Genomic DNA, 19,595 nt, shown 5'->3' on the forward strand with positions numbered 1-19,595 from the left:
AAATGGAACGAAAATGTAATGTTTCAAATTTCCTTGACAACTTTCTATTTAGTTGGGATTTCATATATTGTCATCAAATCATCCTGTTTTGGAACGGATTCTCACTCTTTCATTTAAGTTATAAAATGCAAACCAGAAAATTGGTAGATATTTTGCTGTAGCCTCTGGAGAAAACCACAAGTCTTTGGAAAACACTTTAGACAAATTCAGAACAAGCCAAGGAGACACCTATAATATTTCCAGGCAGGGGAATTTACCCAGATGTCTCCTGAACATATTTTAGAGAAAAAAAACCTGGGTTGGGGATGAGAAAATGAAGAAGGATGTATGAGTGTGTATGAGAAGGGAGATACAGGCGCAGAGAGGGCACAAAGCAGAGAAGGGCTGGGAGACACATCCACCACCAGGACTTTTTAAATCCCCCTTCCAGGGTGCTATTAATAATTATGTTTGGCAACAAGTATAAATTTGGTCTGTCCCAAACCATGACATATGGTCTCCCTACTATCAGGTGATTTTAAAGAATGATTGTTAATTTTCTAGATTGATAATATATTTTTAATTTTTATTTATTTATTAAAAAAATTTTTTTTTTGGCCACACCATGGGGCATACAGAATCTTAGTTCCCCAACCAGGGATCGAACCCATGCCCCCTGCATTGGGAGCATGGAGTCTTAACCACTGGACCGCCAGGGAAGTCCCTATTATTTATTATTTTTAATTTTTTTAAGTTTTATTTTTTTGGCTGCTCCATGCAGCATGTGGCATCTTAGTTTCCCAACCAGGAATCAAACCCGTGCCCTCTGCAGTGGAAGCAGAGAGTCTTGATAGTATTTTTTAATGTCACCTGTTAGAGATACATATGGCTTACAGGTGAAATGATATAATGCCTCGGGTTTGCTTTAAAACTTCACCATAGGAGGTGAGGAGCTGGGGTGGAGGGAGATACATGCAATAAGATTTGTCAAAATGTTGATAATTTTTGAAGCTGGGTGATGTGTATACTGGTCTCTCTACTTGAGTATATGCCTAGAATTTCCCATAATAAAAATTTGTCATTAGAGAACAGACTTGTGGTTGCCAGGGGGGAGGGAGGGAGGGATGGACTGGCAGTTTGGGGTTAGTAGAGGCAAACTATTACATTTAGAATGGATATACAACAAGGTCCTACTGTATAGCACAGGGAACTATATCCAATATCCTGGGATAAACCATTATGGAAAAGAATGTAAAAAAAAAGAATGTATATGTATGTATAACTGAGTCACTTTGCTGTACAGAAGAAATCAGCACAACATCGTAAATCAACTATACTTGAATAAAAAAAAAAGAAAGGTTAAAAAAAATTGCCATTTAAAAAAAATCTCCTTTCCCTTCTTCAGGAGCCACATGGCTTCAGAAAACCCAGCCACCTCCTGTATGTCACTAAAATTACCCTGGAGCATCAGTGAGCCTGTCCTTGATAGGTTAACCACCAATATTGCTTCCCACCCCACATCTGACTTTTACAATATCATTCTCCCATTATACGCAACAAACAGCTATTATTTATTGAGTCCTTACTATATGCCAGGCACGTGTGGCCTCTTTCATTTTCATGAGAACCCATGAGACAAGGAGTGGGCACTAGTCCACACTCTCAGGAACAGAGAGTTCTGTAGCTGGTAAGTAGTAGGGCTGGGATTCTCATTCCAAAATGCCTGTTTTTAGCTACTGTGCTCCTTACCCATCCAAAAACTGCAAACAATGTTGATTTCACAATGAGTCGGGTGGACTCTTAAGAATGAAATATTTTATAGGGTCTCTCAGGATCCTTGGCACTAAGGCGAACCTATACCCCAGATTTCCCAGGGTACCCTGGTCTCAAATATTCTGACGCTTTAACCTCCATAAGCACAGACATTTATCATGTGTCCTGACTTTTTGTTTAAAAAACAGGGTCAGTGGACCCGTAGAGAAAGGCCCAACAATTAAACCACTGACGGGTCAGGTGATGGAGTCTTTCGGTTCTGGGCTGCTCAGAACACTGGACACATGACCTCAGTCAGCCCTGCTCTCCCGGAACTGTCATCCCAAACAATCTGACATTGTGACCTCCCAGCAATCCCCACCTCAAAAGACTGGGACCAACTGGAACGGGCAGGAAGACAAAAGACGAAAACAAAGCATGACCTTCTCTGAGCTAAGATCACAGCTGAAAAGACACAACAGAACCTTGTGGGGCCTCCACAGAAGGCCCGCAGGCTTCATGTTTGGTTTTCTTTGTCCTTTAAGGGGATTTTACTTTCCCTGCATAATTAAAAAAAAAAAAAAAGTGGCAGATCTGAAGGTAGGACCTTGGAGTCTTGCAACCTAGCCCAGGGCTAAGAATTAGCAGTAAAAGCACCCAAGTAAAACCAAAGGGCAGGGGAAACTCAATCCTTTAGTGTTGTTTAAAAAAAGTTTGGTGAATGTTAATTCCCTCTTATTGTCAAAACTGCAGCTCAGATTCCACTGGGAGAGTGGAAACCCAAATTATCAAAATCTCCAGGGACTTTGGAAATAAGATATGTCATTGGTCTCTGCCTTGCTGTGACACCTGAGATTATACCTAGTCTGTAGGGAGCACTTTCCCCAATCCAGCATCTTCATGACATCAAGGTTTTGAACCCATCAAGTGCTCTGCTTAATTCTCTCCCTGCCTTGGGGATGCTGGCGAGGGAGCTGGCACTCTTGTGAGGCTTGTCTCGGCACGCGAAGAGAGCTAAAAGGTTTCTAAACGGATCTGGAGCAAGGTGCCTGCTGCCAAGCCAAGGCCCAGAGGCTCTTCTGACAGAAGCAGGTGGCCAGAGCTGCGGCTATATAACACAGGATGTTAAGGGAAGGTACCAGTAAGATGAACCTCAACTGCTAAGTCACCTTGTACTTGTACCTCCCATAAAGATGCACAAGGATAAGCAGAAAGAACTTGCAGAATGGTCCTTGACTCTTCAAAGCATTGCTTTATCAGGTGTTATTTCTCTCATTACCCTCTCGATATCCCTGAGATGGAGGACAAGTGATATAATTCACACTAAACAGATGAGAAAACTCATCACATCTGTGGCTTGCTTAGAGACACAGCCAAGTAGTATCAGAGCTGGGCCAAGAATCCTGATCTCCCAACATCTAAAACTGTCCTCTTTCCATGAAGATGCTTCCGTAGTGGTGGTAGAGTCTTATGCTACCAGGCTAGCCTAATGCACATATAGCATTAATGTGTTGTGTTAGATTAGGAAATGATATAAGGGATGTGAACTGGGGACAAACCCCAGTTCAATGGTTTGTTTCAAGCTTTATTCTGGAAAGCTTCAAACATACATAAGTAGGGAGAACAGTACAATAAATCCCCCTGTGCCCTCCAGCCAGCTAATGATCACCAACTCATAGCCACTCTTGTGAAAGCCAGTTCTCTTGATCCCCACTAGTGCCCAGCGTGCTAAACTGCTTGGCAGGCAAGAGTCAAACGGTTGCCATGGCCTTGGCACCTACTTTGGAACTCCCTAAGCCCTCCAGCACCCTGGACTGACACGGCCACAGAAGTCAGCAGAGATATGCCTCAAGAGGCAGGGGCTGCGGGTAGGACTGTGGTGAAAAGAGGGCACAGGACGTTGTTAGGTAACTTCAGACTCTAGCCTGTCTCAGAGAAAACGCAAACTTGAACTGGGATAGGTCTGGCAAGTTTAGGGATTTGACCAGAAATCGACAAAATGCTAAAATTAAATTTAATTTAACCGACTTTTGTTAAGTGATTCCTATGTGTGAGGTTGGGCACATGAAGATGAGCAAAGATCCTGTGGCTTGTGAGGCTCAGGTCTACAGTCTGAATATCCTGGGACTTTCCTGCAAAGAGGGCCAATCAGCACAAGCGCCTAAAAGAAAGAGGTCAGAGGTCACTGCAGGAGGCATCAGAAGGTAACAGGGACTCTGTTCTGGGTACAGTTTCCACTAGGCTCTCCTCTGTCACCTCACTGTGGCTCACTCTCTGAGCGCGAGCACCTTTTGTCATTCCCACTTGGAAAGTGCTCCGCAGATGAGGCTAACCATGTGCCCAACGGTGGGCAAGTAAGAGCTCCGCGCCCCCTTTCTGGGGTTGGAGCCGGTGGGAGGGTGAGTGGACACAGGGGCACAACTCCCTCCATCTCTCACTGTCATGTGATCAAGCCAACAACATGCATTTAACCTCTTTTGGGTGCTGAGTAAGCATCACATTTCACAATGTTGGGAGAGAGAGGAAAAGGTGAACATGTTCAAGCCTTCTGGGATCTAAATACCAAAAGGGGCTAAGAGAACCACGAAGACAAAGCCAATGAAGAGAAACGGCAGAGTGTAGTACGTAAGATCCTGAGTTCTGGCACCAAAGAGACCTGGGTTTGAATACTGGCTCAAGCACGAATTAATCCTGTGACCTTTGTGACCTTTGACCATTTGCTTAACTTCTCTGAGCCTATTTGAAATTGAGGGCAATAATATTTGAAAAGGAGAGCCATAATATTAGGTGGAACCATATGAAACTGTCAACATTTAACCATTTTTTGACCTTCGAAAATGGCAATTTCATAGACCACACTATGTCAGATTTTTTCAGAATTAAAGGAGGTATTACAAAAGCCTGGCACACAGGAAGCACTCAATAAATGACAGTTACTATCAACAAACAAAAGGCAAACCCACAGTGCCCTGGGCATAGTAGGAGACGCAGCCCATAGATGTGCTGACCACCAGATCAGAGAGGAGGTCAGGGGATTTTTTAAAATTATTTTATCTCTTTATTTTTGAATATTAAGCAAAAGAGTATATGGTGCAAGGTAAGGCTTCTTCCCACCCCTGTACTCCAGCCATAGTTCTCCCCAGAGGCAACTACTGTTACAGGGATTTGTGTCTTTCAGTGCAAATACAAGCTGTTCAGTGCATATACGAGTGTTCTTATATACGATGCACACACACACACACAAATGGTGGCACACTATACACACTGTACTTAATATAACTCAGAGAGTTTCCTACATCTATCTGTCTATCTATCTATCCCATTCTCCCTTCATGCTTTTTTTTTTATTATTTATTTTATTTTTGGCTGCGTTGGGTCTTCGTTGCTGCGCGTGGGCTTTCTCTAGTTGCAGCGAGTGGGGGCTACACTTTGTTGCGGTGCGTGGGCTTCTCATTGCGGTGGCTTCTCTTGTTGCGGAGCATGGGCTCTAGGTGCGCGGGCTTCAGTAGTTGTGGCACGCGGGCTCAGTAGTTGTGGCTCGCAGGCTCTAGAGCGCAGGCTCAATAGTTGTGGCGCACAGGCTTAGTTGCTCTGTGGCATGTGGGATCTTCCCTGACCAGGGCTCGAACCTGTGTCCCCTGCACTGGCAGGCGGATTCTGAACCACTGTGCCACCAGGGAAGCCTCCCTTCATGCTTTTTAACAGCTTTATTGTATTCTACTGTACGGCTATTACATGATTTCGTTTGAATCCCTAATTGACAGGCATTTGGGTTGTTTTAAACCTTTTGCTAAAATAAACAATGCTGCAATGAATGTTCAACAAATAGACATCATTTCATACACATCAGAGTTTATCTGAAGGATAAAGTTCCAGAAATGGGATTGTAGGACGAAGTAATGTACATTTTTAAATGGCCAAATAGTCCTAATTGCCCTCCCCTGAGGTTATTCTAATTCATACTCCAGCCAGCAACAAGTGCCAGTTTCCCCACAGAGGTGATCAGTTTTGAATTCGTTTTTGACAGAAGGGAGAGACGGTTCAGGTGGGCTGGCCAGAGAATGCAGGATGGTGGCTCAGCGGCCAGCCTGCCATGAAGTCACCTGGACCGGGAGTGAGGGAATCCCGACACCTCAGAGTCAGCATGTAGAAAGCACTCTTCAACCCACAGGGAGAACAGAGATCCACAGTTACACAGCCTCTCAGAGAGAAGGAGGGAACAGTAAAGTGCACTCCCCCAGGAGCACAGTGGGAAGAACAATACCCCTTCCCTGCAGCTGCTGGAGGGGAGTCACATTTTCTCAGCTCACTTTTAGTTTCAATGAGTTTGGGACCACCGGGTGTACCCCACCGTAACCCAGCTCTGGGCAGACCCCCTCAGAGGCCTATGGGAGAGGGAGGGGGCTGGACAGTGAAGCAAACCCCACATTTGGACTTTAGGAGGCGTCCGTTTGAGTCTTGCCTCTTCCACTTTTCTGCTATATGACCTTGGGCAAATCACAATTTTTCTGAGTCCTAGTTTCCTCCTTTATCAAATGGAGATAACAAGCAGAAAGACTAGAAGTTATGTTCTATAAAGTGTTAAGTGATGTTACCATACACAGTGTCTGCGGCACAGAAGACAGTCCAAAAAGTTTAATGAAGGAACGAATGACTTTTCCATTGAAATTGCTATTAAAATGATCTTTCAAGCAGAAGTTTTAGCTGGAACTAAGGCTCTGTCCGGAAGAGTTTTATGAGGTGTATTCATAGTAAAAGCTTATGGAGGAGACGTCCCCTGGCAGGGCCAGATCCAACAGAGAGCGGATCTACTCCCAGAAGAGGGTCTTCATTGCCTCTGCCACCTCGATTGAGGTCCCCCTGCGCCCCGGTAGTCGATTCCTCTCTAAGGCTCCTAGGACGCAGAGCTCCTGGTGTCATTCGGCACCCAACTGGTTTTCTTTTCTGTTTGGCTGACCTGCCTCTAGGAGTCTAGCCTAGGACCCCTAAGAGAACCACGCAGAAATCACAGAAGAGACAACCCGAGATGAGACTTTAAGGAAAGCGGGAGGAGTGAGAGCGAGCGAGAGCTCAGGCAACGCGCTGGAAAGCCTGCAAGTTCGCTCCGAGGGCCCTTCCCGGAGCAACTGGATCGAGCCGGTCCCAAACTCCGGATCCTCTCCAGGAAGGCTACTCCTCGCCTCGCGGTGCGGGTTCCCAGAGCCTGACCCGCCGCTCCCAGCGCTCCTGGCTGCTGGGAGCTCGTTTCCAGGTAGGGAGGCACCTGCTCCGGAATCGCCCTCCGGCCAGAGGGAGCCGATCCTCTCCGCCCAACCAAACACCCTCCCGGGGCCGCGAACCAACCCTCCCCGCCCCCCCCGCACCAACCCCACCTCTGCCCGCGGGGCCGCTCACCTCCAGCCCGCTCGCGGGCGTCCCTGCGGCGCACCGGGCACCCGGTCCTCCCCCGCGCGCGTCCGCCGCTGACCTTGCGTCGATCTCGTCCGAGTCCGCAGCGGCCGCCGGGTCTCCGCTCCCCGGCAGCAGGGGTCGGGGTGGGCGGGGTGGGCCGGGCTGGGCCGGGAGGGGTGCCCGCCGGCTGGCCGCACAAAGCCGAGCCGACCTCGCAGCGTCCCATTCAACGCTCCGCCGCGCCCCCTCCTCGTCCGCTCCCCGCCCGCTCCTTAAAGGCAGAGCGCCGGGCTCGGCTCCCGGGGCGGCTCGCGGAGAGGCACAGGAAATGACCTCAGCAGGCTCCAGCCTCCCACCTCTCCGCACCGCTGGGCTCGTCCCTGGGGCGGCGGGGACGGCGGCGGGGTCCCGTGGGCCGCGGGGAGGAGGGGGGTGTCTCCCGGACTGCGGCCCCGAGCTCTCTGTGGAGGCCGAATCGGCTGCCGCCCGGGGCGGCCGGGAAGCCCTGGCATCTGCTCAGCTCCCAACCAAACTGGGACCCTCGCGGGACGCGGCACTAGACCAGACCCTCCCCCCAAAAGGAGGTTCCAGCATTTGTCGGGCGACTTGCAGGAACCGTCACGCCCGGATATTTGGAGCAGAAGTCTGTCCCACTGGCAGACCAAAGTTCTGATTTGTAATTTGAAACAAAACAAAACTCGCCACAGCCTAAAGGGTAATTTGCTTGCGTCTGTACGACTGTATGTATGCATGCACTCATTTATTTTAAAGGAGCCGGCCTAGGAGCCAGAAAGGCCAACAGGCCACCGCCTGCGGGCAGCTCGCGGTGCACCCTTGCAGTCCCTCAGCTCACCAGTACAATCCTACACCCAGAGGAGAGTGGAGCACTCAATTTTTGGTTAGGTGGATATGGGGTAAAGAAGATGAATATGAGGAATATTGCAGGGAAGAATCCGCGTTTCAAAACAGAGCTTTCTTCCCCAATCCTGCGGGCTCTCATTATAAGCCTGAACAGGGGCAGACGTCACCAGGGTCCGTTTCTCCAAAGGGGCTTTAGAAGTCTCCCTCCTGGCAGTGGTACAGGAGCCCCTGGCTGCACCCCAGGTTTGAATCTGAGTCTCTGGAGGTGAGGCTGGGAATTTGCCCAGCTAATAAACTCTCCGGGTAATTCTCATGCACAATTTTGAGAGCCCAGACTCTATGGAAAGCTGACCCTAGTAGTTCAGGAGGCCAAGGGTGAAAATTCAACTGGGTCAGTGGGACTTCAGGGGCTGAGCTTGCAAATGGATTCATAGCTCCTGAGGATTGGAATCGAACAGCCCCAGACTGTGGGACACTGGCCTCTGCTGTCCCCTTCAACACTGGAAGTGGTTGCCTAAGGAAGCCCAAAAGCAAGTCCTGTGGAGTTTGTAAGGGAGACTCGTTTGTTCATTCATTCATTCACTCATTCATGCATGCATGCATGCACTCACTCATTTTGAACAGGTAATCATGCACATAGTATAAATTTCAAATAATACAGAGGGGCTAACAATGAATAGTAAGCCTTCCTCCTGCCCTGTCTCTTGTGCCCTAGATCACTCCCCCTCCAAAGCAGCTACTGTTGTAAATTTTTGTGTGTATTCCTTCAAGATATAAAACATACGTAAGTATTCATGTATTCATAAATGCATGTGTATTCATATATATATATATTTTTTATATATCCCTTTCAACACTGAGGAAGGCTTTTTTCTCTTGTCTTTACCATTCATGGACACTAAGTGTGACACGTCAGCACACTTAGAGATACCTTACTTTTCCCCCCCAGTTTTATTGAGATACAATTGATATATGGCACTGTATAAGTTTAAGGTGTGCAGCATTACTTGACTTATGTACATGATGAAATAAGTTTAGTGAACATCCCTCATCTCATACAGATACAAAATTAAAGAAATAGAAATAAAATTTTTTTTCTTGTGATGAGAACTCTTAGGGGTTACTCTCTTAACAACTTTCATGAATAACACACAGCAGCGTTCATTGTATTTATCATGTTGTCCATTACACCCCTAGTACTTACTTATCTTATAACTGGGAGTTTGTACCTTTTGACCACCTTCATCCAGTCCCCCCCTCCGCCCCACCCTGCCTCTGATAACCACAAATCTGACCTCTTTTTCTAAGAGTTTGTGAATTACTTTGTGTTTGAGGTATAATTGACCTACAACACTGTGTTAGTTCCTCTTATACAACATAGTGATTTGATATTTCTATATATTTCAAAATGATCACTACAATAAGTCTAGTTATGATAAATCACCATAAAAAGATATTACATGGTTATTGACTATATTCCCCACACTGTGTATTTCATACTCGTGAGTCATTTATTTTGCAACTGGAAATTTGTACCTCTTAATCTCCCTCACCTATTTCTTTCCTCCCCCGACCCTCCTCCCCTCTGGCAACCACCTGTTTGTTCTCTGTACCAATAACTCTGTTTCTGTTTTGTTATGTTTGTTCATTTGCCTTACTTTTAAAAATGGTTACCTAGCATTCCTAATGATGGATATTTAGGATGTTTCCAGTCCTTGGCTATTGTATACCTTGCTGCAATGAGTATCTCTTTACATACTTCTTGGTCCACATATATGACTATCTTTATGGTTTAACACTTAGAAGTGGAATTGTTGGGTGTAAACAAAATGTGAATTTTAAATTTCAATAGATGCTGCCCTACTGTGCTCAAAGGAGACTGCACCAATCTACACTTCTGTCAGTGTGTTTGAGTGCCCCTTTGTTCCCTCCCAGCGGCGACGATGAAGTGATTTATCACAAAGCACAAAGCTTTTAGAGAGGGAGGATGAAACGAGTTAAACACACGGACGATTTTAAAACACTGCCGGCACACAGAAAGGCTCAATAAAGTGTTAGCTGACACTCCTCTGCATGACCTCCCCCTTGCTTTGGGCTCTGTTTCAATCCCTGCTCTGTAAACTTTGGCGAGTTCGTTAGCATCTCTGGGACTCGTTTCCATATCTTTAATGTGAGAATCACAATGTCTCCCTCTGGAGCTGGTTTGAGGATTAAGTCAGATAATAGAGTTACGTAAATATTGGGATCTGATCATTGTTCAATAAGTGATAGCTATTCTTCTTCCCTCAAATCTCCCCCCAACTTCTTATTTTGAAAATTTCAAACCTATAGAAGTTGCAAAAAACTGTGCATTAAACACCCATATACTCTTCACCTAGATTTACCAATTGTTAACACATTGCTACATTTACTTTCTCTCCCTGACTCGTTTTTTCTCTCCATGTACATATGTGTGTGTGTGTGTGAGAATATATATATATATATATATTTTTTTTTTTTTTTTTCCATTTGCGACTTTGTTGTACACATCATGACCTTTTGCCCATGGAGACTTCAGCATGTTCCTCCTAAGAACAAGCATGTTTTCCTAATATCATCACACTTACAAAATTGAGCATCAACACAATACTATCACTGACTGTACAGGCCATAGTTAAATTTCCCCAGTTGTCCCAATAATGCCCTTTAGAGCTCAGTTTTATAGCTCTTCTATTTACTATTATAAGTCCCTACCTAGTAGTCCCCAGGGAGAATGGATGCCTGGAGGAGGATGGGCCTGCCCCCTCCTCCACTCCAGGGACAAAGTGACTCCCACAGCCCTAGACCCTGGCATTCTTTGGGGGCTGCAGGTAGTCAATAACCAGGCTGGCAAGGATGCACACCGGCAGAGCAGTTTCCCGTCTGATGCTAGGGATCGTCCCACCAGTCTTCTTTGCTACAGTTGCCTCCTCTGCCTGACCCCAGCCACCCCATGCTAGCGGCCCAGAAAGGTCCTGCCTGCCTCCCCCGAGCTCTGGTTGGGTCTCTGATGTCTCCTCCACCTGCCCTCTCATTGGTCCCCAGTCATCAGAGGCAGCTGTTCAGGCTCCAGTGAGGCCTGGCTCCCATGCCACGCCTCCCCAAGGATGAATTCTTTTGGCCCTTCAGGGTGACCTACCCCTAACTTAACTCTGGGATCAAGGGTTGGAATGTCTGAGACACTGTCTTTTCCCCACAATCTTTTTGTCTTAAAACACTTTCTTTCTTTTTTTAAAAAATTTTATTTATTTATTTATTTTTATTTTTGGCTGCGCTGGGTCTTCGTTGCTGTGCGCGGGCTTTCTCTAGTTGTGGCGAGCGGCGGCTACTCTTCATTGCGGTGCATGGGCTTCTCACTGCGGTGGCTTCTCTTGTTGCAGAGCACGGGCTCTAGGCACACGGGCTTCAGTAGTTGTGGCACGTGGGCTCAGTAGTTGTGGCTCGCGGGCTCTAGAGTGCAGGCTCAGTAGTTGTGGCGCACGGGCTTAGTTACTCCACGGCATGTGGGATCTTCCTGGACCAGGGCTCGAACCCGTGTCCCCTGCACTGGCAGGCAGATTCTTAACCACTGCGCCACCAGGGAAGTCCTTAAAGCACTTTCTATGCAGCCCTCCATGGACTGAGACAGAGTCAAACCATGGCCGCTGCCGAATCAGATGATAGTATCTGCTGACGCCAATGTCCCTCTCTCCTTCCCTTCCTCCCACCATTTCATTCGTTCATTCATTCATTCATGGTAGCTGACTTTCAAGTTGTTCTAGGGATTCTATTAGCTGCCCAACTATAAGCTTGGATAAACCATCTCCTTGCTTCCTGCCTCAGTTTGTCCTGTTGTAAAGTGGGGAAATTATTTCCTCGCCACAGCTACCCTTCAGGTCACAATATCTGAGAGCTGGAGGAAAAGGCAGGATTATGAGGGAGTCACCACAGCAGAGGGGGAACTTTGCAAAACTGAGGTAAAGAAAAAAAAAAGCCATGTTGGATGGGTGCTGCAGTGGGAGAGGGAGGGGAGCAGGCAGGGCTGGGTGGGAGCTGAGAGAAAGGCTCTGAGCCTCCAGACCCCTCTAAGGATTCACGGAGAGATGGTACCCACCACACCTAAAGCTCGTTTCTATTTGATGTTAGCTTATTATTACAAGTGCCCTGACAGCACCGAGAAGGGGAGAAAGTCATCATGTGCCCGGAGTCGAAGGCTCAGTTGGGCCACGGAAGCTGAGGGCCTCCTCTTACTCTTCCGAGAAGAGCATCAGGCCTGGATAGGCACCTGTTGTGAACAGATCTGAACTCATTTGGCCCTTTGGCAATTGTCGGTTCTTATATTTCCAGCCACTGGAGATGAGAGGTGAGTGGAGGCCTCTTGTCCCCTTTCCATTACCTCCTACAGGTGGGGCATTAAACATGGCCAAGGCCAAAGTCTGCCAAATATACAAACATTTATCAGCAAGCAGGCACCAAAAGTCCCACAACCTGCTTCCAGGGAGTTGGGGAGTTGGCCTGGTCTGGTTCTCACACATCATTCATCATCATCTTTCTGGCTACTTCCATATTTTGAAAGCCACTCATTTCACCAGTGAAAGATTATTTCTAGCATCCTTCAAGCACATCCAGCCCGCTAGTGTACATTTTGATGGCGTTTGAAGTGTTTATGTAACCACCCTCTACAGTGCAGATTCCTGATTAGAGCACTTCAGGTGCTAACTAACCACTCTAGGAGTGAGAGGAGAGTCCATTTATATCCATACACCATACCGTTTAGACTGAAATAGTTAAAAAAGAAATTCCTCCAGAGTCAATATAACAGCATCCTAGTCTGTGCCTGGTTCCCCGGACAGCACTGTGGGAAGGAATGGGGACCTTGGAACCGGCCAGACCGCAGTTCAAGTCCCAGCTTTCCCACATGTGTGCTGATGTAACCTTGGGATGGTTGCTTAAGCTTTCTGAGTTAATTTATCGTTTGTAAAATGGTGATAATAATTCTCGCATCTTAGGCTTGTTGAGAGGGTTCAATGAGATAGTAGTGTCTGACACTTAGCAAGTGCTATATAAATGGTAGCTTTTGTTATGCATTCTTTGAACAGATATTTGCTGGAGGTCTAATGTTTACCAGATACTCTCCTATGTCCCTCTCTCGGTATCTCCTCTACTAGGTCCAGAGGTGGTATCTGCTCCCAGAGAATTCTCTTTGTTGCAGGATTGCAATAGTTAAGCAAGATAGCTTGAGAGACAGCAATAACTCTAGGAGAGCTGGTGAAATGTTTGACGGTTCATCCTCCCCATGTCCTGGGCCTTCTAGAGACCTCACTTCCTAACCCCACTTGTTTTCTCTGAGCAGGGCTCTGGGCTCCAGAGATCCATCCTGCCTCATGGAAACCCTCCCAAATCAAAGCAACCCTTCTTCTGCCTTCAGGGCCTGGTTCTCAGTTGCTGTTGGAAGGAGAACAAAGGGGAAGAAGGAAAGCAAAGAGGAGAGGGGGAGGGGCCTCAGATTCTCAGGAGCCCTAGGGCCAGTCCTGGTCCAGCCTTCTGCCTCAGGAGCAGGGGCAGAGCTTGGTAGCTTTCGGGAGGCTATTTCTACTGCTGAATCTCTGGGAGCAGCCAGAGCAACCATGGGCTGGGTCACAGAGGCTCAGTCATCATCCAAGTGGGGCTGGGAGGGCAGTGATGGGACTTGCAGAGAGGTGCAGGGTAGGAAGGAAACGAGAAGGCCCAGAGGCAGAATTCTGTGTGTGTGTGTGTGTTTGTGTGTGTATTGGGTGGGTGTATCCTAACGTTGAGTGTGGATCCTTCTTTCATTTATTCATTCAGCTACTCACTAACAAGTATTTATGGAGCACTTCCTATTTTCCAGGCACTGCGTGAGGAAACAGTCTGTGGCAAGTGTGACGGATGAACACAGGGCACAAGCTTCAGAAGCAGACATACCTGCCGTTGAATCCAGGCTCTTCCCAGTGGGGAACACAGGGAAGAACCGATGCAGTTACCACCTGTATCCCCACAAATGATCTGTCCAGTGCCGCTGTGGGCTCTGGAGCCAAAGAGAGCCAGGCGGAGGATGGGGAGTGGAGGGGTTCTGCATTTGGAAAACAGGGAGCAGGATTCTTATCTGCCCTGAGGGGTGGAGATGAAGGTCTGCCCCTGTGCATGGCGTATGATAGGCACCTAGTAAGTGTTGTTAAATGAGGAGGGAACGTGAAGGTATAAAGGGGTAAAGGACTAGGAAGATGTGCAAAGACTAGGGACCTGGAAACTAACTACTAAGAGGATTAGGTGGAAGGAGGGCCTGAAGGAGAAGGATTCCAGTGAGAAGGTAGGCAGTGATTCCCCATCATGAAATCCCGGGGACATTTATTAAAAACATGCATTCAGGCTCAGGGCTCTGTATTTCCCTGCTCCTTAGGACCCGTAGGGTGCCTGGTATTGACTGGTTTGTCATATATCATATTCCAACACTCCAGTGATCTTCTCAGAGAGCAGCAACAGCCCCAGAGGGGAACACAGGGTAGAGCTGATGTAATGACAACAGATATCAATGCAAAATGATCTGTGCAGTGCAGCTGTGGGCTCCCCAAGCAAGAGAGAGCCAGGCGGATGGGGGCTGGGTAGGACAGGGGCGGAGAGGGGGGAAAGGAGATGGCAGGGAGGGAGAAAGGGAAGCTGAGTTGGGAGCTGATGGAGCTCAGGGAATGAGAACCTGGTAAATCCAGTCATCTAACTGGGATTCTAGATCATTTTAGCACTTGCAACATCATGGTTTGAAACCAGCTGTCTTATTTCTCCATTAGCTTTCATCACAGATGAAAACAATGGCAGCTCACATCAGGGGGCAGGACGGGCTGGGCAGAGACCAGCTCCAAGTAGGTGGCAGGTGCTATAGCAGCCTGGGGAGCCCCTTGGCTTCCCCTCTAAGCAGCTGCTTCTCCTGACTGGAAGAGGCCTATGAACCGGGGTGGAGCAGGGCTTGGAGTTCCCTCTGCTTCAGGGATACCGCGCTCCCCTGCAGGGCGCCTTCCAGGGTGGCTGTAATACTGGGCCAGCAAGCACCCCAGCATTCACAGAGAAGGGAAGATGTGAAATACCTGAATGAGTGAGAAGGCATAGCCGCTGCAGCCCTTGCCCCACACCTGGGTGGTTTAGGATGAAACCAGTAGGTCTCCTTTGATCAATCAGACCTTTGCTTCCTTGTGCTTCTGATCGTTGTGCTCAGGCTCGGGGTTTTTACCAGAAGCGTCAGGGCTCATATCCTACTGGAAGCTCTTGTTGCCAACGCCTTTTTGTGAAGGGGGTTTAGTCCAGATGACAAACCTGTCTTCCGTCTCAGAGTCCTGGGTGTGACCCAGGACCCGCCAGGACGTCGGAGGCTATTGCTCAGCGCCATCTAGTGGTCGGCATGGCTTATTTTCCTAAAGGACCCTGAGCCCCTGCATTCTTGCTCCCAGCCACACCTAGGGCTAGATCTGCTCCCTTCTCCTTGGACCGCTGCAGGCTTTGGTCACTTTGAAAAGTGGTGATTGACGAAGCTTTAAGCTCTGCCTAAAGTGGAGACTTTAAACTCTGTATCCTATGTCCTTGTTCAATTTTACATAGTTTCAGGGAAGGGGATAGGAGAATTTAGTGGTATTAAAAGACTAAGGTGAAGTAGGGATAGATGGAAAGAACATTCTCCTTTTTCCCAGCTGCCTGGCTCCAGTATGCACAGACCATCAGCTTGGCACTTTTTCCAGGTCTCTCTCACCCAACTGTGCCATAAGAGGAGGGCACAGGAAGAGTCTCTTCTGCACAAAGTCCAAGCTGAGCGTTGAGAATCATCTTTACTCCGCCACAGATAAAGTGATGGGACACGGAGGTGGAACCAGACTGCTCGACTCAGAGCACTGAGGGAATCCACCTATTGGGAGCTTTCCTCATGTAAAAGTGAGCTTTGGAGTTCTCAGAGAGGTCCTATGGACAGTGCACCTTTCCAAAAAGGAATATCCACATTTCTAGGTTCTCAATTTCCTGGTTCAGGTCCAGAAGAGGGAACACTAGTCCTTTTCTTCTTACAGAGTTGGGTCCACCCAAAGGAATCAGGTAGAGCCTACAGACAGGTCTTGTACATAAGAAGGGAGGTAAGCGATGGAGCAGAACACACCGATTCCTAGGATGGGAAACCAACAGGCATTGCTCTGGGAGTGATACGTGACTGCTGCTCCTTCCAAACACTATGCATTGTCCCATTGGCCACTGGATAAACATTCAGATGGCATCTGGAATTGCCTGAACCTGCAAGCAGGAATTTCCCTGCAGGGCACAGGGGGTTGTGCCTAGTGGACCCAGGATCTCTGGAACAAAGACACTCTTGGGAAGAACATGATTCTTTTGGGAAGCAAAATCTTAGTGTTGAAATAAATTCATCGGTGGGGACTTCCCTGGTGGTGCAGTTGTAGAGACTCTGCGCTCCCAATGCAGGGGGCCCGGGTTCGATCCCTGGTCAGGGAAATAGATCCCACGTGCATGCCGCAACTAAGAGTTCGCATGCCCCAACTAAGGAGCCTGTCTGCCGCAACTAAGACCCGGTGCAACCAAATTAATTAATTAAATTTTAGAAAAAGAAATAAATAGATTGGAATATTCAGAATGAGAAATTTCCCTAAATATACTTGCCACTCAAGCCAGTGGAATAGTAATGTACATATGTAGTAATGTACATAAGATTGGAAACCATTTATGGAGGTAAAGATCACTAAAAATTTTCTAGGGCCTTTTCCTCCACGCCAAATTCCTGTTCTCATTGACAGAGTTTTATGATTCTTGTGTCCTTCCTTGAGCTACATCATTCAATATTTTTCTTGTTAGGAGGATGCTTGAAAAGACTGTGTTGCCCCAAATATTTATAGCAGCAATAATAACAAAGTAAAGAAAAAAAGATATAACCTAAATGTCCATCAGTTGGAACCTAGTAAATAAGTTATTAAAATTCATCTAGAAAATAAAATACTATGCAGCCATTAAAATTTACGTTGAAGAATTATTTTTATTGACATGGAAAAATATTCATTACTTAATGTCAAGTGAAACAATTTCTAGAAAAGTATGTATAATATAACTGACTTTATGTAAAACTATATGTATAAAACTATATGTATGTAAATATGGGTAGAAGACTTTTTCCGCCAAATATTAACAATGATTATCTTTGGGTGTAGAAATTTGGTGTAATGTTTTTAGTTTTTGCTTTGTTCTTTTTATATTATGTGAATGTTTTATAAGGAGTATGAATCATTTTTCTAATAAAGCTATTAAAATGTTTTTAAAATATTGATCTCATCAGTAAAGTAGAAAACTGAGATTCAGAGAAGTTGACAACTAACTCTAAAGCCACAATCTGCCAGTCAGAGAACCAGAATTAGCCCTCATAACTTCCCATCTTTCAAGTTTAATGCCAACTCACTGTCTCCAACTGGTGAAGATCCTGGGCAGGGATTTGGCAAGGGGGCGAGCTGAGGACCAATGCTGAGATCAGAGGGGACTCACATGCTTTTGATATTGCCTGGATCCTGTTACCTCTTCAGAGCAATTAAGCTATGACCACGACAGCATTACTGGATTCCTATTATACACTATGTTCTTGTGGTCTGGAAGTTGTCCAGGTCTTGAAGGAACAGACACAAGTCTGGGGACAGAGTTAAGTTAGGCCTAGTTCTAATCCAAGCCCATTTTACATCTTGCAAGGGAAATGTCGTATTCAGCCGTGGTCTCCACTTGAGGAAAGAAGGAATGTGAAGCTAGTTGGGTGTAGTCCAGAGGCTTGACTTTGTGAGGTTCTGGGCGGGAGCAGCATGGTGGATGATTTCAGGGAGAAAGTCTGGAGCCCCTGTTCCTTCCTTCTACCCCTTCTCACTCCTCCACACTCACCCACGTTTATCCATACTCCTGGACTGCAGCACCAGAGACCCTCATGAACCTTCCTTTGACATTCTTAGAGTTTCGGGCCATCATCCAGCTCCATTCAGTTAGGATGGGGGTGGGAGCCACCGGGCCCAATGTCTTCCTACAACATGAATTTGGACTTAAATAGTAAAAGCTCCAGGATATGGTGTAGTGTTAATCTCCCATCATACAACTGCCCACAAGGGCACTTACCAGGTCAAGATGAGGCCTCGAGCAACCAGTTCCCTTCTTAGCCTGTGCACTCTGAACAGACATGCAGGTCCAGAACAAAGCGCTTATCCCCTCTGTGGTCTTCCTTTTTCCATCGGGAACCCCACTATTGTTCCTTCTCTGTCCCTGTACCCCTCTGCTGTATTCCCCGGGGAGATCACAGCTCTATACCTGACATTACTGCTCACAGATATGGAAAAATCCACTAAAGATGGCACTACCCCTTCCCAAGTCTGTACTTGCTGAAGGGCACAAGAGAAAGCAAACCCTTGACCTAAGCCGTGGACAAGAAAGAAGGGTAAAGAGTCTCTTGACAGAAAGAAGTGTATAAATTTGTAAATACTAGTCAATTTTGAGCCAGTGCCTGAGAGTTTACTTTACAAATCAAGTGTGGTAGAGATAAAGCTTGGCATGGAAACAGCTCCATCTGAGAACACAAATAATCACATGCCCTTCCACGGGAGGTACAAAACTTAAGTCACTAGGAGCATCGGGTAATACTGAGTTAGAGCCTGTTGTGTATTGTTCCCATATCCATATGCTTAGGTCTCAATCCTTTCACCACTATGACCCTAATCCTTAGCACAGTGCATGGTACATTAAGGTTGTTAAATTGAATCACAATTTCCTTGAAGTCAGGATTCCAGTCCTCACAACAGCACAGTACTAGAGAAGAGAAGACATTAAATATATAACTTCTTAATCAGTTAGCATCTAAGACTAATAGGACACCTCACCTGAACTAATTCCCCAGGCAAGATGGAGTCCCTGAGATCATCAACCCCTCAGGCTTACACAACCTTTCCTGAAGGTGGCAGAGTTCTCCTAGAAGGGCTAGGACAAAGGGGGTAAAAAGAATTGAAACAGATTTTATCCTGCCCTCGGTGATACAATTCCAATGCCACCGCCCCACCTACCCCCATTCCCCCCTCCCAAGCTGGGCTGCTTCTCAGCCAGCTCCTACGGGACAACTCTTTTGACTCAGATCTACAAAAAGCAAGATTCTCCCACTCTAATCCATCTCAGGACCTAGTGGGGCCAGGAATTGGGTCTTGGATGAGATGTTGTGATAGAATTTCTTAACCTATTAATGTTGCTGAGTCCTAAGATATCCTTCTGCAATCACTGCGTCAGGCTGAAATTTCTCTTTGCACTGATATAGTGAAGTTGGGACAGGCACACAGTGTCCCCCAGGCAGAAGGACTTAGATAGCAGCATAAAAGCTTTTAGTTGCAAAGCCTTCTCATAACCAGGCTCGCCTTAACAATACTCCTTTGTCCCCCTTCAGACGACTAAGCTCCTTGTATCCTGGCAAAGGGAGGCACGGAGGGGAGGTGACTAGCTTGGAGTTTGGTTTCTAATCTCCAGGGCAGAAATTCTTTCAAATTTGCCCAGCACCTGGGCTGACTGCTGAGTCGGAAATGAGAGCAGCTGGGGATGGGGATGGCTCTCCCCAT

At 46.9% G+C, this 19,595-nt stretch overlaps 1 protein-coding gene and 1 long non-coding RNA gene across 2 annotated transcripts in view; one reads left to right on the plus strand and one right to left on the minus strand.

Moving 5' to 3' along the window:
* The window catches only part of PLEKHH1 (pleckstrin homology, MyTH4 and FERM domain containing H1), a 50,085-nt gene extending 42,827 nt beyond the window's left edge, over positions 1 to 7,258 (minus strand). Inside the window, exon 1 of the mRNA XM_082386459.1 lies at positions 7,126 to 7,258. The gene's annotated coding sequence lies outside the window, so the exon portion shown is untranslated. The remainder of the gene's footprint in view (positions 1 to 7,125) is intronic.
* Positions 569 to 17,350, plus strand: LOC309626213. Its single transcript, XR_014243034.1, has 3 exons — positions 569 to 6,982; positions 12,127 to 12,343; positions 13,850 to 17,350. It is a non-coding gene; the product is annotated as an uncharacterized lncRNA (long non-coding RNA).
* The last annotated feature ends 2,245 nt before the right edge of the window (positions 17,351 to 19,595 follow it).

The sequence above is a fragment of the Balaenoptera borealis genome, assembly GCF_965194805.1.
Source record: "Balaenoptera borealis genome assembly, chromosome: 3".
In the NCBI taxonomy this organism is placed as follows: domain Eukaryota; kingdom Metazoa; phylum Chordata; class Mammalia; order Artiodactyla; family Balaenopteridae; genus Balaenoptera; species Balaenoptera borealis.